We start from the raw sequence: 23,609 nt of genomic DNA, 5'->3' as shown, positions 1-23,609 counted from the left end.
TTTATCGTCATCATATAAACTTTTATGCAAGTAGATAGTAGTGATTTGAGAGGTTAACAAAATCAGTACGATGTAATTTATTGAAGGCATTTTTATATAAGTTAGTACTTTTTATTTGTCTTTTTAGCTGAACCGCCGCTACATAAAGAATATGATATTAATCACAAAAGATTTCTGGCGTCCTAAAAAGTGTATTTATTATTATTATTTTTTTCTGGAGAATACGAACTTTTTTTAAATGGATATATGGTCCTCGTCGAGACCCATGAGTGACTAAATCCTTGCTTTTCTGAAAGCTTGCTATGCTCTTTTCGGTTTTTGTAGTTTTCCCTGTTGGAAGAGGTAGTTGCGGCCCATGTGGTCTACCCCAACGAAAGAGGTAGTTGCTGTCTAAGTTCATGTTGATGGAGGAGATAAGGTGGTAAGTTAGATTATTCAATTTATCAGTGGATTAAGTTGCTTGGGTGATTAGTGACTGGTGAGAGATCTCTGGTCAATTGTTACTTCGCCAAAAGACCAATTTTGAATGGTCTCCTATGCTTGGTTCTCAGAATAATCTGGAGACCTGCTCCGAGATGGTAACTTATTGTAGCAAGTCATTATTATGCCAACTCTAAACATTTTACTAGGTACCCATTGGTGGGTAATTACGGTAAGAAAACAAGAGGAGTGTTAAGACATTCTCCTTGATATGTGAATATTATTCAATTTTTTATATTTTAATATTTTTCAAATCATTAGTGGAATCCACATATCATTTATTGATTTAAGAGAGTACAAAAGAGAGTAATATAAAGTGTATTTAGCATTTATCGGGAAAATAATCCTTGTCTATACTGTATATTTAAGTAGTTCGGTTTAATCATGTAATGAACTGGTGTGGAACCAAAAAACTCCAATAGTGGCTCGGGTGGTAAGCAATGCAGTTACTTTTCTTGACTCATGGAAATTAGCTCATGAAGAAGGTAACACCTGAATACGTCAGCTAGCGTGGCTGGTGTGGAGGAGCATTGGACTAAACCAAACATGGTACTGTCAAGTTTAATTGTGATGCTTCAACTTTTAGGTCCAAAAATAAATATGGCTTTGGTTGGTTGGTTTGTGACCATGATGGGAGATTGTTGGAAGCTGCTGCTGGGTTTCGCTTGGGGATTGTGGAACCTCTAATTGCTGAAGCAATTAGCTTAAAAGAGGTACTGAGTTGGATCAAGGCCCAACCTGATAATTCTGTATTACTTCGGCAACTTCATGGCACTCACATTTGTGTACAATCTGATTGTCTTGTTTTAGTTCAAGCTGTTTGTAATTCAGTTTCTTTAAATTCTCCTTTTGGACTTATTGTTGATGATTGCAAGGCTATGTTGCAATCTTTACCAAATGTTTTTGTCTCTTTTGTGAAACAATTCGGGAACAAGGCGGCCAATTGGTTGGCTCGGTCTGCTTGTACTTCCCCTAGTCGTCTTACCAATGGAGGGTTTGTCCATGTTGGCTTGGAGGCTATTTTGATAGTCGATTATGCTTAATGAAATCACATTTTTATTAAAAAATAAGTAGTTTGGTTTAATAAGTTTTCCTTTGTTTGGTTTGTGCTTGATTTTTCACTCCAACAACTCGCATGAACACATTTGCAACTAAGGGGCTCAGGTTTGGGTTTTGTAGGTTCTAATTGTACAGAATAAATATAGAACACATTTGTATGAAGAAGAAAAAAAAAATGATTTCTTCGGGTCTGGTTTACGGCTTTCTGGATCAGATCGGATGAGTTTCGGGCCAAAATTCGGGTGTTGTGCCTTTTATGGGCCTTATGCACTATTTTACAAAAATATTATTTTTCTCTAATATATTTCACTCTTACCACATTTAAAAAAAATACACACAGCAATTTTGTTTGCTAGATCAGAATCCCATCTCAATTCACAAGTTCACAAACAAGTGTCAATAATAATATCACAATGCAGAATACCCAAAACAATAATTTCATAGTCAAATACTAATCTTAGAGTATAATTGAACTTTGTTATACAACAAACCAAATCCCATATTCAAAAATCAACTCAACTCAACTAGAATATAAATCAAACAATATTCTATGATTTTTTTTAAGTTAATGGCATTCTTGTTGTCTTTCGTAGATCGTGATTGAACAAAATGTTGGGGTTTTATGTCTTAGTTAAAACTCAATTTTTTTGTAATCTCATTTTATTATCAATAAAAGAATAGAAATCATTTTTGACTTGGTCAATCACTTTGCTCACATGTTTTATTTCATGATTATTTGTTTAATATAAACTTCTATTAAATCTCAAGCATATAACTAATCATATTTATAGTGACATAATCACAGTAGAATATAAATATGATTATATGTTCAAAAGAAGTTAGTCCTAAAATTAGTATGTGCACAAGATTTACACTGACTTGCAAATCTACGATATGATCTACTTACACATTGTCGTGTTATGTTCTTTCCAGAACATTAGCAAAGTAGATAAGATCGGATGTATTTGTTATATCGGACTGGACCGATATTGATTTTAGATAGATAAGTAAATGTATTGCTAGTATCTAATATAGTCATATCATGAAGTTGACCATATATCAATTCAATGTCAATTCTGAGTGGTTAGTATTCTAACTGATTGTATTATTCAAGTCATTTGATTTGTTCATTACCAACTTACCATACGGACTAGCCCATACTTACATCTTGAGGACTTGGCAGTATAATTGAGTGAGAGTGTTAATCATAGATATAAACATCTATAACTTTTAGCAAGAAGTGAAATGATGATCACTTTATAACTTAGTTCAACAAGTTAAATGATTGAGTACTCATTTGTGTGATTAAAGTATAAAATACAAGGAACTGAGTGGTATTTAAGGATAAAATACAATGAGGGGTAAAATGGTAATTTGTATCTGACTTATTTGTAGATCATCTATAGATGATTGAATGACAAATTATGGTTGTAACAATGGATAACGTATTTACTTTAAGTGTAAAGCGTTCTATGAGTTCAAGAGTGCAATTCCGAGTCTTTAGCGGACTCATGAGGAATTAATAAGGTAGTGAAAATATTCGATAATAATTTTACGGCAACTTATTGGAACTTGAATTTATGGGTCCATGGTCCCCATAATGTATTTGATTAAACCATCTAGATAGTATTGTTTAATTGATTTAATTATCAATTAGGATTGTCAAATTTGTTTTGTGTTAATTTTTGACAATTTTACTAAGATGTGGAATTTAGAGAAGAAAATAGAATTTTGGGCAAATTTATTAATTATGACAAATTGGTGTCAAATTGATAAATGGTATTAAATCAATGTTCAAATTATAACTAGTTAATTTGAATAAATGATTTAATTAATTAATTATTGTTTAAATATAATTATAATTATATATAAAGTTTTAATAAAGGAGATTTGGTATATAACTATACCAAATCTGTTTATAATATATTTATTTATTTAATTAATTAATAAGAGTTTTTTTTATTATATAATTATAGAAAATAATAGTATTTGAATTTAAAAGGATTTTATGCTTTGAATTTAAAAATGTAAAAATCTCAAGGCTTGGAAAAATATATAATATTCAGTCATACATGGATTTTTAAGCTATTATTTTAATTATTTAATTAAATTAACCCTAAAATGTTGCTATAAATAGGGACTTAAGTCTAGGGTTGTCAAGGAGGTGTGAAAAAACAAAAACCTAGACTCAAAAGAGACATATTGTGGCCGCCCATCACTACTCTCTTCTTCTCCATAATTTTCCCATCTCATATGTTGAGAGTTGCCCACCCTAGTCTAGGTGATCAAAGAAAACTGTGGAAGACTGTGTAGTTTGAAGATCTAGTTCACTCTCTAATTATTATTCTGCGTTGGAAATGAACAAGAGTTAGAGAGAGTGAATGAAGGAGTCTCAATATCTGTTGTTTAAAAGTAAGATTCTTAAATTATGTTATTTGATTTACTTTATGAAATTCATTATAAACGTGTTTCTAGGTTGTTTTATATGTCAATTTTTTTAATATATGAAAAATACATGAAAATATTTATGATCTTGTAAAATATATTCCCAACATTATTTGCAACAACAACAACAATGAATAGTATTTGGACAACCTTTTTTTTTTACTGCAGTTTGTAAAAAAAATGTATTTTTTTAGAAAATATTTCTTACTTATCACGTCGTTTGATGACATATGATAACTCTATATTTTAGAGTTATTAATTGAGCTTTTGAACTTAAAAATCTTAAGTGAAATAGAGTGTTTGTGTTGTTATTGTGTGGTTTTAGTCATTTCGTTTTTTAATTTTTGTTTGTGTATTTTGTTTTAATTAATGATAAGTCTTGTGGGAAAATAATGAGATTATGGTCTAAAAGTGTGATATCTATTTTTGAAGGAAAAAAAAAAGGATGCTTGGAAAGCTTAGTGAAAAATGTGCAAAGAAAGCATCTTGGAACTGAAATCCTGGTACTTTGATGTAGCATCATTTCAACTTTGCTGTAGCAAAGTGTGCACAACCAGCAACATAAGTTATGCATACTTGGCAAGTCATTAAATGAGGTGGAGTGACATAAAGAGTTAGATGATGAGGTGGAAAATAGCTGATATTTTGGGGAAAATGTGTGGTCCCCACGTGGAGAGAGAATGGAGAGGGTTTCTGTAACTCCCATTTCTTTTTACAAATACATTATAAACAATTATGAGAAATAAGAGAAATTTTTTTTTATTCATTTTTGAGTGCATTACAATGCTAACCGAATGTTAATGCTATTAAGTAAAGTGGAAGAATAACTAATTAATATGCAACTATAACATTCATGGGCATTTCATTAGTATAATACCCATATAATGATGCTAAATACAAGCAAACAATCACTAAAGTTATGAAAAATAAAGAGAAATTCATGTTTTGATGATGAATTTTATCTAGAAGGTTAAGAGATGAAGAAGTTGTGCAAATAAATGGTTGAAGGAACAAGTATTTATAGGACAAAAACTAGCCGTTTATGACCGTTGGTGAATAGTGTTCATGACCGTTGGGGGTATAGTTGTTTTCTATTATGGGATTTTAACAATTCTAAGTAGTCGAAGTAACCAACAGGTGGAAATAATTAATTTATGGGTGTTAGAGAAACTTTTTCAAAAAAGTTTGTTAGTCAAAAATGCTGGACTAAGTAATATAGGAAGATTGGGAAATTTTCATTTTTTTTTACTATTCACCAGGTACTATTCATAGTGGGTCCCACAGTGGGGTCCGCAAGGGTCCCACAGTAGGGTCCGCAAGGGTCCCACAGTAGGGTCCACATGGGTCCCACAGCGGGGTCCACCCCATGGGTCCCACATGTTGATGCAGCAGTGACACAGTGATGACTTAAGCAAATTACTATGCTTGATATTTTGAATATGTTATTATTCCACTATGCTTATTATTTTTAATATTTTATTAGAATAGTATCCCAAGTTTTTCCTATAAATAGCCATTCCAAAACTCATCTTGAAATCACAAAAAAAACCTCATTTCCTTTCTCTTACTCTACCCAAAAAAAAAAAAATTCTTAACACCCTTCTAAAGTTCTAAACCTCGAAGATCTAGGCGAAGTTCTGTCCGTAACGCTAGCCTACGAAAACCTTTTAGGTAAGCTCTTTCCGAGCCTTTCATTTAAGTTATTTAGTTATTATATATACACAGATTATTTTACTATGTCGTTATAATGCCAAAGTATATATATAGATTATTTTACTATGTCGTTATAATGCTAAAATTTATATATAGATTAAATTACTATGCCGTTATAATGCCAAAAGTTATATATAGATTATTTTACTATGCCGTTATAATGCCAAAATTTATACATAGATTACTTTACTATAATGCCAAAATTTATATATGGATTATGTCACCACGCCATTATAATGCCAAAAGTTATATAGATTACTTTACTATGCCATTAAAATGCTAAAATTTATATATAGATTATTTTACCATGTCGCCGTAATTTACAATGCCAAAAAAATTGAAATATAAACTATTTTTTTTTTTATGTATCGTTATAATACTAAACTTATATTAGGCTATGGTCACACTTTGGACTATTTGGACTTTTATTATATGACCTTATTCCCTATTATTATGGACTGATACTATGACCTAGACATTTCCGTATGACCATGACCATGACCACGACTTTTAGACTAGGACCATCCCATGGACAAATATAGTATGACCATACGCCTGGACATAAAATAAACAATAAGAAGAAAAGAAAAATAGAATAACAACAATTATAAACTAAAATTACATCATGTAGATTTTATGTAAGTTAATAGTTTGTGTTTTTATCAGGAAGCTAACAATTTCGGTTGTTTTATCAAGACGCAAGGTAAGTAGAATCCTCATCTACAATACATGTCTTTTATGTGTCTTATGTGCATTTATATGCTTTATATGTTATCCTTCCATGTTTTTATGCATAAGTTATTTTTAAGAATGTTATATTTCTTATGCATAAGCACGCTTAATGTTCACAAACAAGTTATTGAAAGTGTTAAAGTAGAGGTGCTGCTTGGGAGACCTCTCAAAAAATGTAAGGAGGGAGATGTACTTCCCTATATAATGAATGTTTATGAGGGAGAAATTCCCTATTATCATGTTTATGTTCAGGTGGGAATGTGATTCCCTATGTAATGCCGGCAGCAGCATCCTCTAGGGCCCAAAAGAAAGGAAAGTGACAGAAAGAAAGAAAATACATAGCATGTTGCACGTTTATTTTAATGCATATGAGGTAGTTATTCTGCTTACTGAGCTTTAGCTCATCAGTTAATGTTTTGTATTGTAGGTAAGAGGCCCCAAATATAAATCGTTGATGAGTATACGTGGAGCCAACATGACTGTACATATGGGGCTGACCTGAAGGGAGTGGAGTTCTGCTATGCTATTTTATAAATAAACAAGAAACTTGGTTTTATTATATTTCATTAAAAGTATTTTGTGAACTTTATCATTTACTTAAAGCTTTAAAAGTATTTCATGGACTTTGTAATTTACATAAAGCTTTTCAATTTATCGGTTGGATACACTTTCATCTCTACGTTAAGGTGTAGTAACGCCACGAAAATTATTTATAAAAGTATTAAGATTTGTATGTAAGATAAAGTTTTTATTTAGTTGTGAGTATTGTATGGTTTGAGGTTATGAACATTAGTTATGTATTGTTTAATAAAGTTTTTGTAAATTCAGAATTTAAGTATTGTTATATTCAGGTTAAACTTTGTTTTTACACTATATATATATATGTTAAGATTGGAGGTCGTTACAGTTTCCACCCATTTTTTAGCCCTAAAAAATCATAATTTTATCTTTTCCAACCTTGGAGCAGCCATCATCTTAGAGGGAGTTGTCATTGTAGAGAGAAAAACACCCAGAAAATGAAGAAAAAAAAATTTGAATGTTAGTTTTAGTTTTAGTTTTAGGTTTTGGTATTTTTTTTAGCAATTTTATTTAGAGATTTGACAAAAATCAAGAGGAAGAAGAAGATGATTTTGGGAGAAAAGCTTGGAGTCTTGTGACAAACTCCATTTGGGTTTTTCTTTTTTATCTTTCTCTAATTTAGAATTTTGTATTTTTGCACATCTATTTATGAGTTAATTTCTATTTTGCTAGTATTATTTTCTTGACTTGAAATTGTGATTTTGTACTTTGTTGCATGAATATTTTGGTGGATGTGTTTTGTTCATTCAAGTGTGTATATTGTCTAATGCTTACTTTTGTTTGATAACAGATTGTGGGATGATGAATTAATATTAATTCTGGAAAGGTTAATGTTAATGGACACAAACTCGAATGATGAAAGTTCTTAATTTTTTAGATTTTGATTTGTGATTGTATAGGGTTATATTATCATCTTGTATGACTTAGAAGAATTGTACTTATATTGGTGTTCTTGAAATCAATTGAGCATAGGAATATGTTAATTAATTAAAGAACCAAACCATAAACACTTTGGAAAAATGATTATGACATTTAAATTCCTAGTCAACTCTGCCTAGTTGTTATAGCATTTCTCTGCAGCATTGTTACCATAATTGCATTTTTAGGACAATTTAATAACTCAAGCTTGTTTCTTCTCTGAGTTTTTGTTTGTTAGTTTTATTTACTTTTCATTAATTTAGTTTTATCTCATTGTTTTATTTTCATTGAAACCAATTTGTGAGTAATTAGTTTTGAGAATTAATTTCCAATTTTCAATCCCTGTGGAGACGATACTTAACTTATCACTTTATTACTTGTTTGACGACTGTGTACACTTGCACACACTATTAATTTCGCAACAAGGTGTCTAACACCACATGAGATAACACTTCATGATTGGTTAGCGATACCCCATAATATTTATTAAATTCAAATAAGTGGGACCCGATATTGAATTGCACCAATATTGATATGTCACCTCCTTGTGATATTAGGTACCAGTGGTGCCCTTAGCAATTCTCTTTTTTTCACAATGGTTATGCAATTAATGTGAAAAACATTTCACGTTGGACTAGTGTCGGCCCAAGTATCTTGGGGGCCTTGGGCAAAAAAATAAAATTGGGTATTCTTTTGAAAGAAAAAATTGTGTTTTCTTTTTTAAAAAATGATATTTTTATGGAAAAAAACTAAAATAGGACCTTTTTGAAAGAAAATTTTGGGCATTTTTCTAAATAAAGGAATTTAAAAAAATATGGATTTTTATGTCATTAATGTGCAAAAATATGGGAATTATAATTTTCTTAATTTGTATGGGAAAATTTATTAAATAAAAAATTAAAGTATGAGAAACACAATTAGTAACTAACTAAAATATATAAGCTAAATTTAAACCAAAACACATCAGCCAACACAAGAGTGCTATTGTAAAATTAGCTTCCACTCTACTCTCTCTCAAACCCCAACCACAAATATCTCTCAAACCAGAAAGCTCCACCCTAGCCTCATACAGAGCAGAAAGATGTATACATACATATCTCTACCGCTCATATGTATACATACATTATTATATACATACATATATACATATCTTGTAACGTCCTAATTTCTAATAAAATTATCGAGAACACAACATTGGATCATAAACATAAATATTACTCTTTTATTTAGGAAAACCAGATTAAGCAAATGGATCCCATGTCTTTACAAAAATAAAATGGTAGTCTTTAACAGAATAAATGAGCAACATTATAAATAAAAGAAAAAGTGTAAAGGAAACGCTTTGGAAAATAAAATCATAGGTCCGTTGATCATTCCTTGACTATATGGTCCTCGCGAATACATCACTAAGCTCTTAGGTCCCACTCGCCACCAACCTTTCTATCCTCAACTGTCTGCACAACAATATCATAAGGAGTGAGTTTCTAAGCCTAGTAAGGAAAATACAAACAAACAAACAAACATAAAAAATCATATAGTCATAACAAACATACCATAAGTTCGTACAAATGTTCATAACATTGTTAATTCACTAATCATACAAGATCATAATATATTCTAGGTCATAACATAGATCATAATATGTCATAATAACAAGTCAGGTATAAGAAAAAGATAAGTGCTTATACAAGGGTGGCGATTAAGCCCCGGACATAAGTCCATCATACAATTTTGGCTATTGAGCCTACCAAACATCAACTTAGGTCTGTCATGCATTTCTGAACACCTTAGGTCCAGCCACACTTATCTTCTTAATGTACCTGAAATGTTAGGGTCATACATATCACAAAACTAGGTCATAACTAAACTACCTAATTTTCCTTACCATGAGTGTGGAAATGAGAGGAAAAGAGAGATTGCTTTGCTATAGCTAATTGCCCAAAACCTTACATATAACATAAAATATTTAAGATTAGAGACTTATAATAAAACTAAACTTCCAAAATCTCTAAATCTTATAAAGTCATACCTTTAACCTAGAACCAAAAAATCGAAATCCCAAGCCTTCTATAATGCCTATCTCCAACGCAACACCAAGAGCTTCAATACTAGGATTATTTCAGCTATAAAGTGGTTAACAAAGGCTTAGTGTTTCGACTATGTGTGGATGATATTGGCTCAAGTGTTTGAGGCTAATTAAGAAAATAGAAGAAAAATAATCCCTGAGCATTATTAAGGATAAAATGGTTCGGCTATTAGGTGTTTGTGGGGCAAGAAGATGAGAGCTTTTGGGACTATAGGATTTCAAAAATGGAGAGGCTTGAAAGCTTTGATTGTGTGAAAAAGTGAAAAGGTAATGACTCTATTTATAGGCTCCAACCCCAACTCATTTCCTTAAACTTCTCCACCACCATTCAACTAGTATTTAAAATTTAGGCTATTTAGGTTTTTTACCCCCCGAACTATTACCACTACCGTATCGTGCCCCCTAATTTTTTCAAGTCGTTAAAAATTCCCCCCGAAATATTCACAGTAATGTAAAGAAGGACTTCCGTTAACTTTCAACACAGAATGCTGACATGGCTCATTACATGCTGATGTGTCTTGGTCATGTCAGCGCCATGTGTGTAATTTTATTATTTTTAAATATGGTTTTTATTTTTTTTAATGTATAAAAAATGGTTTAATTTATTAATTCTATTTTTTAGTGTTTAATTCACTAATTTTTAATATGATTATAGATTTTTTAATTTTAAAATTACACACATGACGCTGACATGGCCAAGACACATCAGCATATAAACAGCCATGTCAGCCTTCTGTTAGCCACATGTGTTGAAAGTTAACAGAAGTCCTTCTTTACATTACTGTGAATATTTCGGGGGGAATTTTTAACGGCCTGAAAAAATTAGGGGGCACGATATGGTAGTGGTAATAGTTCGGGGGTAAAAAACCTAAATAGCCTAAAATTTAAATCTCCCTCCCACTTTATAGGTTTGGACAGCCCACTTCCTTCTCCTATCCTTGTGCTACAAACACTCATTTGATGACGCACACTCAAATGTAGCCAAAATAGTCAAAGTCTCCACTATTTCTCCAAACCTTATGCTCATGCCTACACCTAAGCCTTCTTCAGTTCAAATGTTTTCAAAAAGCTTCAACTACTATCAACTTAATCTCTTAGTTTCCTTTTTGCAAGCTTGGAGTGACACCTAGTTCCTTAAGTTAAAAAATGAGTCAAAATCTAGCCTAGAATTGTGCCACACGCCTATGACTAGTTATGGTATTCAATTTGACTTTTAAAAAATAACTCTCATACTTAATAAATAAATTCACAAAAATTCCACCTAATAAAACTATATGGAATTTCGGCCACACCTTTTATTTTAAATAAATTTGACTTAATTAAATGTCACATGTAAAATCCTTAGACCAGCCAAATAATGTGTGCATTAAAACTATATTCTAATTTAATTACAAGTTTAAAACTATACACTTATTTAAATCATATGCTAAAATATTTATAAATTCTTACTAAAATAATTATAACTATCCAAATTATAATTAATTTCTAAATCATAAAATCATACCCTTAAAATAAATAATTCAAACTTAAAGCAATCTTTTTAATTTACACCACTCAAACTAAACTATAAGCTATAATAACCTTGTTATCTCTACCGCTCATATAGAGCAGAAAGATGTATTGATCTCTAAAGTGAATAAATGTGAGAATTATACATCAAGATCTATGGTAGTCTGCCTTCCATTTATTGCATTGAACTTAAAAACAAAATAAGAACATTGAAAATTGGGAATAAGTTAAGGATTAATCATAGCTATAAGCAACAAGACACCCCAACAGACATTTATTTTGTTGAAACTCACTGATCCAAAGGACTGAGAGAAAAAGACCATTTACATTAACCAGCCCGATCCTAGCCATTGATTTCAAGGTTCTCTTTCCTATGAATCTTGATTATGATGAAATTGTATAAAAACTTGAATCTTTTAAAGATGAATTTTAAGTGTAGAGGATAAAAAAAAATCCCAAAATCAATTGAAACCATGATTCATAAGATGTTTAGTTCCCATAAACCAGTTTTGATTATGGAAGTAATTATTAGAGTTGAAGAAAAAAACTCAAATATAGCACCACAAATTTCAAACAAAGCCTCTGCTAAAACCGTATTTCGTCACTGTCGATGCCGCTTCACATTCAAGCCCTTGAGTGCAGATGCTTCAGAAATAATCTCAGTCAATTCTGTTGTGATAGATGCTTGACGGGTTTCGTAAACAATATTAAAAACAATATCGGTCATGAGAAAGTATATATATACAACCTATACATACATGAATATTCAAAGATAAATAATCCAACTAAAAACACCATTGCCAAGTCCAAATATATTATTTTCCCCAACTTCATCTAGTCCGAAACTTCACTCAGTTATATGGACAACAAAGAGCAAATTTTCAATAACGCAAGGAACCAAGTAAAAAATCCCAACTGTTTGCTTTCTTTGTAAGAACCAAGTAGATTTTGCTATATCTCTACTTGGGCATGCCAGTGATTAAAACTTCTGGCACTCCCATCCCACTAAAAAAAACTAGACAAATTCTCCAACTTAACATCACTCTCCTCTACCATCAACAATAATTGGCAGTTACTGTAACTCTATGGTCCAAAGCACCATTCTCAGACGGGAATATACTCATTTGGTATCCTATGTTTTTGCAAAGTATCATTTTGGTACCCTCTGTTTTTAATAATACTTATATGGTACCCTTAATTTTAAAATCGTACATATTTGGTACCCTAAACTCAGATTTTATAGATAAAATTTTGTCAATTTAATCAAACTGCTGTCAATTATGTAAGTTACAAATTTAAATTTAATTACATAATTACATATAACCGATGACAGTTTGATCATATTGACAAAATTTTATCTATCAAATCTGAGTTTAGGGTACCAAATATGTACGATTTTAAAATACAGAGTACCATATGAGTATTATTGAAAACAGAGAATACCAAAATGATATTTTGCAAAAACACAAGGTACCAAATGAGTATATTCCCTTCTCAGATAGACAGAAAGCTTTAAAAGTTGTATGTCATAGTGTAAAAGAGACATATACCAGTTATAAGTAAGTGTGAGACGATCAAGCATTTCTCCAGCATTTCTGCTTGAATTATCCATGGCAGACATCCTCGCTCCTTGATCACTATAAGCATTCTCCATCACAGTGTTGAACAAGACCTGCTAGACATGTAGAATAATTTTACTCTAGTATTAAGAAATGAATTAGAAAGACGGGATGCAGAACATAATCAGTTTAAAATTTTGAATAAAGAAAAATATCCTATATATAAAAATTACAACACATGCTACACTGAAAACTAAAACTAGTTTTGCAACAAGCATGCAAAAACTCACAGCTAAATCAGGGGTTAATATCATCCATTAAGGATTCACATTCACATTTCATGTATTCAATCCATTTGAACAAATAATTCTCAATGAGATTTTTTTTTTAAATAAAGATGCTTTTCACGTGAAAAAGAAGCAACTGGTCTCCACAAATTAACGGAAGGCATAAACAAATTCAGAAATCAGTTAATGTCTAAATTAACACAGGGGTACACATCTCTCTCAAACCCAAGAACCCGAAAGCTCCACCCTAGCCTTGTCACACCCAGGCGAGCCCCACATCTGAATTTTTTTTCTATTTCAAGGTGATGCAAGGAGGTGGTTGGAGTGGAGATTCGGCATGAAAGGCATGCAATGACTAGCGTTCTTGATGAGGGAAGAGAAGAAGATGGGAGAGAGAGAAAGGGGGTGGATTTGATTTTTTTTCTTTCTATCTTCAGGCTTGTGGTAACTAGTTACCTTTCCGTTCTTTGTGTGTATATTTATGGGGGTAACAAGTTACCTTCCCGTTCTTTATGTGTGTATATTTATGGGTAACTGGTTACCTTCACGTTCTGACGTATGTGTATATTGATGGGTTCTTCATGGTAACTGGTTACCTTCACGTCCTGATGTGTGTGTATATTTCTAGGTTCTTTATGGTAACTGGTTATCTATGTTACTAAAATCATAGTCATTTCTTATTCCTTTATTAATGAAGTGTTCTTCTTCTTTTTCCTTCAAATTTGATGTTTTTTTCATATTTAATATGAGTAACCCGTTACCCCTCTTACGGCAACTGGTTACACCCTCTTATGACAGAAGGTTACTCTTTTCAGGGTAACTGGTTATCCCTCCTGGTACATGCTATTTAACCTAACTCTAGAATTTTATTTTTACATAACTGTCAAAGATCAATTAAGTAATTGGCTACCTTACTTAGGATTTTAAAAAAGAAACGTACAATCTAAAAGAAAGAAAATAATATTTATAATAAATAAAAAACACAATTCTTACTACGAAAAAAAATTACTAAGCAACTAAAGAAAAATTTAATATAAAATTAGTAATATAAAAATAATATAAAAACAAATAAGCTAAAAAAAATATTAATCAAATTACAAACATACCCTTCCAAATTAATAAAACTTGAATAAGAGTAACACTATGGCATAAACCAGCTTTTATACAAAAATATGGGAAAATAAACCCATAAAAGTGAAAATTCTTATAAAAAGTCATCGATTAACTTTTTTTTTTTTGAAAAAAAACTATATTTTTTTACAAAATTAAAAATCTCATATAAAATATAATTTCCTAAAAAAAAATTGGGTGAAATTTTGAAGCTTGGCCCATGCCTCTTTTGCCCTACCTTTCGTCGGGCATGCGTTGGACACAGATCAGCGTGAAAATGTTGTTATGTAGTTGTGTTCTTATGAAAATTCGTACCAAAACCTTTGGATGCAAGAGATGATGAATTCCAATCACCATTTATTAATAATCTATAATCAAAGATTAATTAAAAATGATAATGAAAAAAAATCTTAATTGAATATTCTTATAATATTTAAAAAAAAAAAATCCTACATTGCTACATTCAAAATGACTATTACAACATAAAAATGTCTAGATTCATGCATGAGAATGTCTAGATATGTGATTGATCTTCATGATAGATTTTCCATATCCAAATCAAATAGATTGAAAATTCCTACCAAAATAATTTTGATTTAAGATTCTTACCTTTTTTTTAAAAAAAAAAAATCATTCTTATAGTCAAAATGATTAGGTATGTAATTGATCTTCATGACAAAATTTCCATGTTGAAATCAATTATAATTGATTCCTAATTGATTGAAGAAGATTCATATATTAAATGGAAACATTAATTGACTTAGATTTTATTTATTTTCTAAAAAAACTGATTGACAACAATTAAGGAAATATTCTAAATTTCATGAATGCCTTTATTATATTAGGTTAACTTTTTAATTTTGCTATAAAAAACACACAAAATCTTCAAAGATGATCCTTATTAATTCCTAATCAATATGAGAATAGAAGATCTTAATAACTTAACTAATTTAATAAAAAAAATTAAGTATAAATATGTGATAAAATGTTTATATTAGTAAAAAATGTTGTATGTGTAGTGATAATGATTATAATGAGTAAAACTATGAGTTACATCTCCCAAAAGAATACAAATTAAATAATAAACACAATAAATAATGCAATTACGAATCTCATGGAGAGTTTGATCCTGGTTCAGAATGAATAATGCCGTCGACTTGCTTATCACATGTAAGTCGAACAAGAAGTGATTTTTCTGTGGTAGACGTGTGAGTAACCCATAATTACTTGGCTTTAGGAGTGGAACAATGGCTAGAAACGATTGATAATATCCTATAAGCTAAGAAGCAAAATGATGAATCTGTTCGAGGAGGAACTCACATGTGATCACATGTGATTAGCTAATTGGTGAGGTAATAGCTTACCAAGGCAATGATTAGTAGATTTTATGAGATGATGATTTTTGCTAGGATTGACTAGTAATTAACTCTATTTATTATATTTTAAATTTTAAATTTGAAAATCATAAGGAATTTGAATTTCAAATTCTAATTGCATGGGAGGTTGGTTTTTCACCGGCGCATAAACTCTCAAATAATTATAATGTATTATCAAACGTGTGACATCCTAATTTCGTAAATCGTCATGACATTATGTTATTTTTATTTGTGTATTTTATATGAAATGCATTTTATATTGTCAAAGCTAAGCATTTGAGAACTTTTCTTCTAATTTTATTATCACTACCATCTAAGTATTATGCAGTGAGATGCTCAAGAATTGCTCTTTTGTACAAGAGTGACCTTTTATTTTTAGTCATAATTATTTCATATTATTTAATTTGGATATAAATGTGGTAAATTTATAGTGTGCTTTGAAATTTTAAATATGTTACTTATATATTTTTAGGCTTAGCAATTCATTTTATTTTATGTATATAGTTATATACTAGATACAAACAACGTGCAATCCGCACGTTTGTTTAGTTTTATTATTAATTATTTTTATTAAAGTCATATAAATTTCAAATAAATATCATATTTTAATTAAATAATTTATTTATTTTTGTTTAAGTTTATGTTTGTTCTAATTTTTGAATTTGAGAGTGACAACAAGATATTATATATTATATGTTTAATGTAATATTAAATATTATAAGTGGATTTTAAATTTAAGTTTCTTGCTAATTTTTTTTTAAATAATTTATTGCTAATTAATAGTAGATTATATTATAGGTTTAATATGATATTATTCTAATAAGTGAGTTTAAATTTAATTAAAATTTATTTAAGTTATAAAACGTATGATTTTATTATTTTTAAATAATTATCATTGTAAAATATCTCAAAAATATCATATTTTAATTTGTTTAATTATTTATTATTTTTAAATAATTATCATTGTAAAATATCTCAAAAATATCAAATTTTATTTATTTATTTTATTTTATTTAAATTTAAGTATTTACAAACTACTGTTAAATATAAGAATATTATGTTAAATATAATAGTATTCTGTTAAAGTTAACATTAAAAAAATAAAAAATCCTTAAAATAAAAAATTTCCATTATATACACACTTATTATATAGAAGAGACATATAAGCTACACTAAGCGACTTATTTAAGCCTAAGTTTTCCATAGCTAATACAAGAGAAAGTTAAAAGGTGTGGATTCTCTTAGAAAAGATATTACCCTTAAGCTAAAATAAGTAAATACATGAATAAGAGAAAGAGAAAAGATAGAAGAGGAACCGTTTATTATGTGGTTCTTGGGAGAAAGCAACATGTTAGTGAACCGTTTATTATGTGGTTCTTGGGAGAAAGCAACATGTTAGTGAATATGAATGTTTGAGCTACTCTTTTTTTTTATATATATATCCATACGAAAGGTACATATCTATATACAATAAATATGAGAATTATGTTTTTTTTTTCTTCTCATTCTAGTTTCTTGAGTTCCGTTAATTAATCTATATTGTGGGATGTTAAAAGAATAGTCACAAATTAGATCTTACTGGTTGTTGTTATTCTGTTTCTAGTACATACTGCTCATGTATGTATATGTCTATGGTTAATTATATTTGAGCCATATAGTAAGTTAAATATGCAATCTTCATTACTCAATAGATTCTTGTATTGAGTTATAAAAAGGTACTTGTAGACTTCTATATTGAGTTATAAACAGTCATGAATTATGTGTGAATTAGACACAAGTCCTTTATATGGAAATTATGAGCACCACTTGTTTGTAGAATTTCAACGTAGCACCATATGTATAATTTGATGCTCACACTAGGAATTATGTGATGAACTTTTAAAATAATTAAATGAATTATTAATGCAAAGAATATTTCACCAGCAAAAACTTAGAGAGCTCGAAATGAGGTAAGTAAAGTACTGAATTATAACACTAGAATTATATGTTATGTGGAAGTTTATTTTGTGCTTATTTGCTTTGCTTTTTATTGACAAGCACGACAATTGGCATTTTCATCCTAGCATTCATGCATGGCATGCATATGTATAAATAGATATGTATATTATAAGGTCATGCCCGATTTTAAGAAAAAATCATAGTTTTATGAAATGTCATGAAAGAGTTTAGGCACGGAAGGTAGGTTTAAATGAATAAAAGAAGTTTTTTTTTTTGTGCCACTGTTTTGGAGAAGCATTAAAGGAAAGTTCAGAGATTCAGACGGAGGTCTATAAAGCTCATAGTGGCAGCCCAACAGAGCGGACTAGGTCAGAGTTGGCCATTTATATACCACGTCATGTTCTTATCTTTTTCCTCCACCTATATAAGTATGATAGTGTTGCAATTAGAGGCCGCCTTGATTCTTGAGCTCAATGGGACAACGATGGAGTAAGGTCAATAAGGAGCCTTGCTGTGACCATGGCTAGTCGAATGAGAACCCATAAGAAATTATATGTTATGCAAGCCCTGCCGCATAGGTTGAACCAAACAATGTGCACAAAACTCAAGGGCCCAAAGAAATTAAGAAAATAAATGTTTCTAAAGAGCAAGATCATGCATAATATGTTGCAGGTAAAGTTATAAATAAGTAGATGGATGAGTGAGCTGGAGCATAGTGTTGACCATAGTGATGTACATATGGATATTTTGACCCTATGGGAGGGTCAAACTTTCTAGTTTTGATGCTTGTATATATAGTTACTCAATATGAACTTTATTTAGTTTGAGTTTGGTGTGCTTTTGTTCTGATGTGTGGCCACATACACATTATGTATATGGAATCAAAAGAAAAGAATACTACGAGTTCTTATGTTTTAAATAAAAGTTCAAATTAGTTTACAGGTGAATAAAAAATAAGTTAAAGAAGTAACCCTCATTATATAAGACAAATAATAAAGAGAAGTAAAATTATCGTTTCCACAAATATTGTTTATCAACTACCAATAGCTTTAGTCTTAATTTTATTTGATTAAGCACGACTTGATTCATAAGATTAACAAATGAACAATAAAATAAATGTAATGACCCAACTACTCTAGACTTTTGGACCATTAACTAAAACTAAACATACTAATCCTTAATAAAACTTACATTGTGAAAATACCATATTTATTAGGAAACTTGTAAAAAAAAATAAGAGTTACTTACATAAAATGTCAAGTAGGATATGGGATCCCATTGTTTTAAAAACAAAACATAATTTAAAATAAAAAGGAGTTACATAGCAAGTGCGGAAAAATACATGTAAAACCATAAAAAGAAGACTACATCCTCGAAAATCGAACTCTCGACTCCTTGAATCCATTCATCACCGATACACAATCCCCAAGCATCCACGAACCTTACCGCCACTATAGCTATTTTCCTGCACATATAAACAAAAAGGAATGAGCCTAATGCCCAGCAAGGAAATCTACCACATAGTTCATATACATAGATTTCATAAGAAACATAAAAACATAACATAACATACATTACACTTATATCATACACATACTATAATGACCATTATTACTTGGGGTCCCATAGACTAAACAAGTCATATGCCCATGAGATTAGTGGAGTCCTACTAGCTAAGCAGGTCATATGCCCATAATCTATTTGGGGTCTTGTTAGTCATATGGGTCATATGCCCAAGCCTACAAACATACATATCATAACACTTATCATAACATAAGAAACATAAGATAACATATAAAACATATAACATATGAATTTCTATCCTATTTTCCTTACCAAAATACCGGGATAAGAGGACAGAGGTGGGACTTTGGAACATTCCTAAGAACCATTAAAAAGAGTGAGTATAGAAAAGAAGAGAATTGAAAGGAATGGAAGGACTAAACCATTGAGAAAAATACTTACCAAAACCTTTTTGCTCAAGAACTTAGATTTCCTAACCAAAATAAAGATTAAGGTTAGAGGCTGAGTAGAAGACTATGAGAACTTAAAATAAAATAATACCAATGAACTAAGGTGTAGAAATACCTTGAAGACTTGTAGACCAATCTAAACCCCGAACCGAAATACTATGAAACCTTACTTCTCCAAGTGTTTGATAAGCTTATGGTGATCAAGCTTATGATTTCCCCACCCAAGTGTTTACACTCTCACACTCACCTAGCAACTTGTAGCCTCTGAACTTAGAGTAAAAGGTGAATAATGGCTGGGTACTAGGTCCTATTTATAGAGTTTAGGAATGAAAGGATCTTAATTTAACTTGAATAAAAATAATGGCTTTTTAGGTGAAAATAATTTGAATAATCGTTCAGCAGAGGCTGAAGACTCGTTCAAAAAGTTGCTGGACTTATCAAAAGGTTGAATGGCTGAATGGAAAACAAATTCAAAAACTTTCAAAATAAGCTGAAGGAGGCGATATATCGCCCCCTATAGGCGATATATCGCCTGGACCAATATGCCCGAGGCAAACGTGCATCGTTTCGTGTTTTCCGTATCTACGTGCTGCGATATATCGCCCCTATAGCTGCGATATATCGGCATTCACTGATTATTTAAACACGAAATTACACATTTTTAGCTTAATTCAAATTGAGTAACAGCCTTGACTAAGCCCTTAAACGTATTCAAAGCTGCTGACTGACCTTAGAGCATTCAAACTTTACCCTTATTAAATTTAATCCTCAAAATACTTAATCCTTTAATCACCCATACATAACATGTGCTTAAAATCCTATTGGTTCTTATCTAAACCATATAGTATAATAAATATTATCCTTAATATCAGCCATATTAATCAAACCTTAGGTTAACATTAATATTCTTAAACTATAGGTTAAACTTAGAAAATCTACAAGTACTACTATGAGTGTCCAAATAATTCCCGGTCTAAACCAAAAATCCATAGTCATAAAGATAATACTATAAATACTATAATACTACTATCTAACTAGCTAAGTAAAGTTCTTGGACTCTACAATAAATGAATGCAAACAATTGACAAAAACTTATATGAATAAAAACTTAAGGTTTATGACTTCACCATAGCAATCATCTTTAATGTATTTATTATGGTTTTATAACTTCTTCTTCCTATGTTGATAATAGTTTTCTTTTGTATTTTTTTATTCTTTCTCAAGATATAGAAAGTAAACACAATAAGTAAATTTTCTACATCTCACAATTTCAACCTATTGTGCTTCATTAAGAGCAGAAACTTTACACCATATATTAAATAAGTATTAACATCTTATAAGAATCTATGGTTATCTAACTATAACATATTCAATTCTCACTTTTTCTCAGGTCTCGAATAAAAATCATAAATCATTGTGACCAGACACTCACAAACAGTAAACACAAATTAGAGAATTCAAATACAGATATGAAAAAGCTTTTTTTTTTTTTAAAAAAACATAGATATGGAGAATAAAATATAAAACTAAAATAAATAACATTAAAGATTCATGTTTAGCCACATCATTGTAACGTCCCGATTTCCCAAGACATTACTTAGGGAGTCCGTTTAAAAATAATAAACAATAAATACTTTAAGACACTAAACGAAAATATTTATTTAAAATTTAAATAGACAATGATATCTCATTATTTAAAAATAAAAATGTTGGACGCTAGGTTTAATAAAAACAACATAAAGAAAATAATCGTTCAAGTCTGAAAAATTAAAAACATAACATTTATTTCTAAAAACATAAATAACTGGAGCCCAGCCTCTAACATATTCTGCCCATGCCTCGAGCCCGCACCACTAACTGCTTTGCTTTGCCTTTACCTTAAGCAGTGCGTTGTCCGATGACGTGTCCCGAACCACTTGCTGTGTCACCTCGATGACCACTAGCTCCTCAGGAAACACCCAGATCAGGTTCGCCAGAGCTATTGCCAGAGTTGTCGTTTTCTTCAGTGCCGACGAGGTTGTTTATTTTGTTTCCGGCTACCCCAACGTTTCAAACTACTTGGAAACTTCTCACACGTGTTCCAGCAGTCCAAATCAACTTTAAGACACCAAAGAATCATGCCACAGCCACCTTGGTCAAAGTCTTCATCTCCAACGTCGGTGTACCGCCAACAATGGAGCTCAAAATTGGTTTTTCTTGCTCTGGACCATTTCAGCCTGTTTCTTCACGTTCAAATCGATTCTTGGAGTCCCCTAAGCTTGTTTGTCACCAACCACGCACACCATACACTTTTAAACACCCTTAAAATCGAAATTATACAAGAATATGCATTTTCTTGGATAAAAATGGTGAATCACAATCCAGGACCTTATAATTGTTTTTCCCACACTCAAAAGGTTTATTTCCTCCCCTAGAATGATTCTAGAATGTCCAATACCGCCTAGATTTTCCCAAGTGCAAGAACTCAAAAAGTTCTTATCTTTTTCAAAAAAATGATAACTATATTCTCTCTCTTCGACCCTTTGCTTCTCTCTTTATTTCCATGATTTCTTTCCTTCATATTATCATGGTAAACACGTTTTAAAAAAGGTTTAGAAAAGAAGTTAGCGTTTGAAGTGGTAAGATCCTCTTTTCAATGAATTCTTTATATTTTTTTAAAAAAAATAATAAACTAAGGTTCCACAACTGATATCATCAGTTAAATTTCAAAAATTTGACCAATTTTATGAATATTTAATCATGTTAAATCATAAGAAATAAAGTCTCTAAAATGCCCCTTGAACCAATCCCAAACTTGCGGTGTTATCCCAAAAATCAGGCATGAGTGACATGGCAAACATTTAGTACACGTGGCTGACATCTGGCAGAATTCGTGATCGACTATCGACCAAGAAGACATCTATTGTCACAACGTTCAATATCTTCATACGACCAGCCTGGTCGTACGCATGCTATACGCAGAAAAGATCTTATGCAGTTATGATAGTATCCGAAATTATCTCCCATGATTTGCTGAGTATCCGATTATGTAGGCAATAATATCTGTAACAAATTAATGTAAATCCTCCTTGAGCCTATAAATAGAGAAGGAGGGCTCAAGGGAGAGGATCGGCTTCTTCTTCTTCGTCTTCTTCTTCTTCTTTTTTGCTTTCTGATCACTAGAGATTAGAGTTATTCTATTTGACATATTGTCTTTGTAACGCCCTGGATAGCCAAGACCGTTACACTGTGTGTTTGTAAGGTGCTAGACTTGCTAATCAAGTCATTTAATTAAAAACGTGTTATTGAATCTATAGAGGAACTAGGGATAAAATGTTTTGGTTTCAATGGTCGCATTTTCATTAAGAAACATCATCTGTTTACACGGGATCCCAAAAATATTAAGTTTAAAGACCGTTTACAAAAGACACAAGGTTTATATACAATATCAAGCCATACTAAGGCAAAACAGACAGTTAGGCAATCCCTGTCCTGATCCACTCCTCGACCATGGCGATCGAACAACTGTCTATGTACATTCAACCCCACAGCCCTCCAACTCAAGATTGGTCCAGCTTGCCCTTGCCTTTACCTGCACCACGTAGCACCCGTGAGCCAAGGCCCAGCAAGAAAACACAACAACAGAGCATAAGCAATCAATAGACAAATCAATATCACATATTGCATCACATAATCTCAACCATGTAACCATTCAGTATAATCAAGTATTCCACATACTAAACATATCAACTCATATCATTTGCAGTTCACAAATGATAACTAGGGCTAGCGCCCTCAGGCCGCTCCCTCCGTTATCCCACTGACTCCGGCCCGCTTAAACCGAGCTCAGTGAATATTAAGCTGTC

At 31.1% G+C, this 23,609-nt stretch overlaps 1 long non-coding RNA gene across 1 annotated transcript; it reads left to right on the top strand.

Annotated features, from left to right (window-relative positions):
• Positions 1 to 5,413: 5,413 nt before the first annotated feature.
• LOC133834087 (uncharacterized) lies at positions 5,414 to 7,264 on the top strand. Its single transcript, XR_009893303.1, has 3 exons — positions 5,414 to 5,655; positions 6,364 to 6,400; positions 6,857 to 7,264. It is a non-coding gene; the product is annotated as an uncharacterized LOC133834087 (long non-coding RNA).
• Positions 7,265 to 23,609: the final 16,345 nt, after the last annotated feature.

This window comes from Humulus lupulus, chromosome 5 (genome assembly GCF_963169125.1).
Source record: "Humulus lupulus chromosome 5, drHumLupu1.1, whole genome shotgun sequence".
In the NCBI taxonomy this organism is placed as follows: domain Eukaryota; kingdom Viridiplantae; phylum Streptophyta; class Magnoliopsida; order Rosales; family Cannabaceae; genus Humulus; species Humulus lupulus.
Note: the sequence above shows the minus strand (reverse complement) of the source record. Positions and strands in the feature narration are given on the sequence as shown.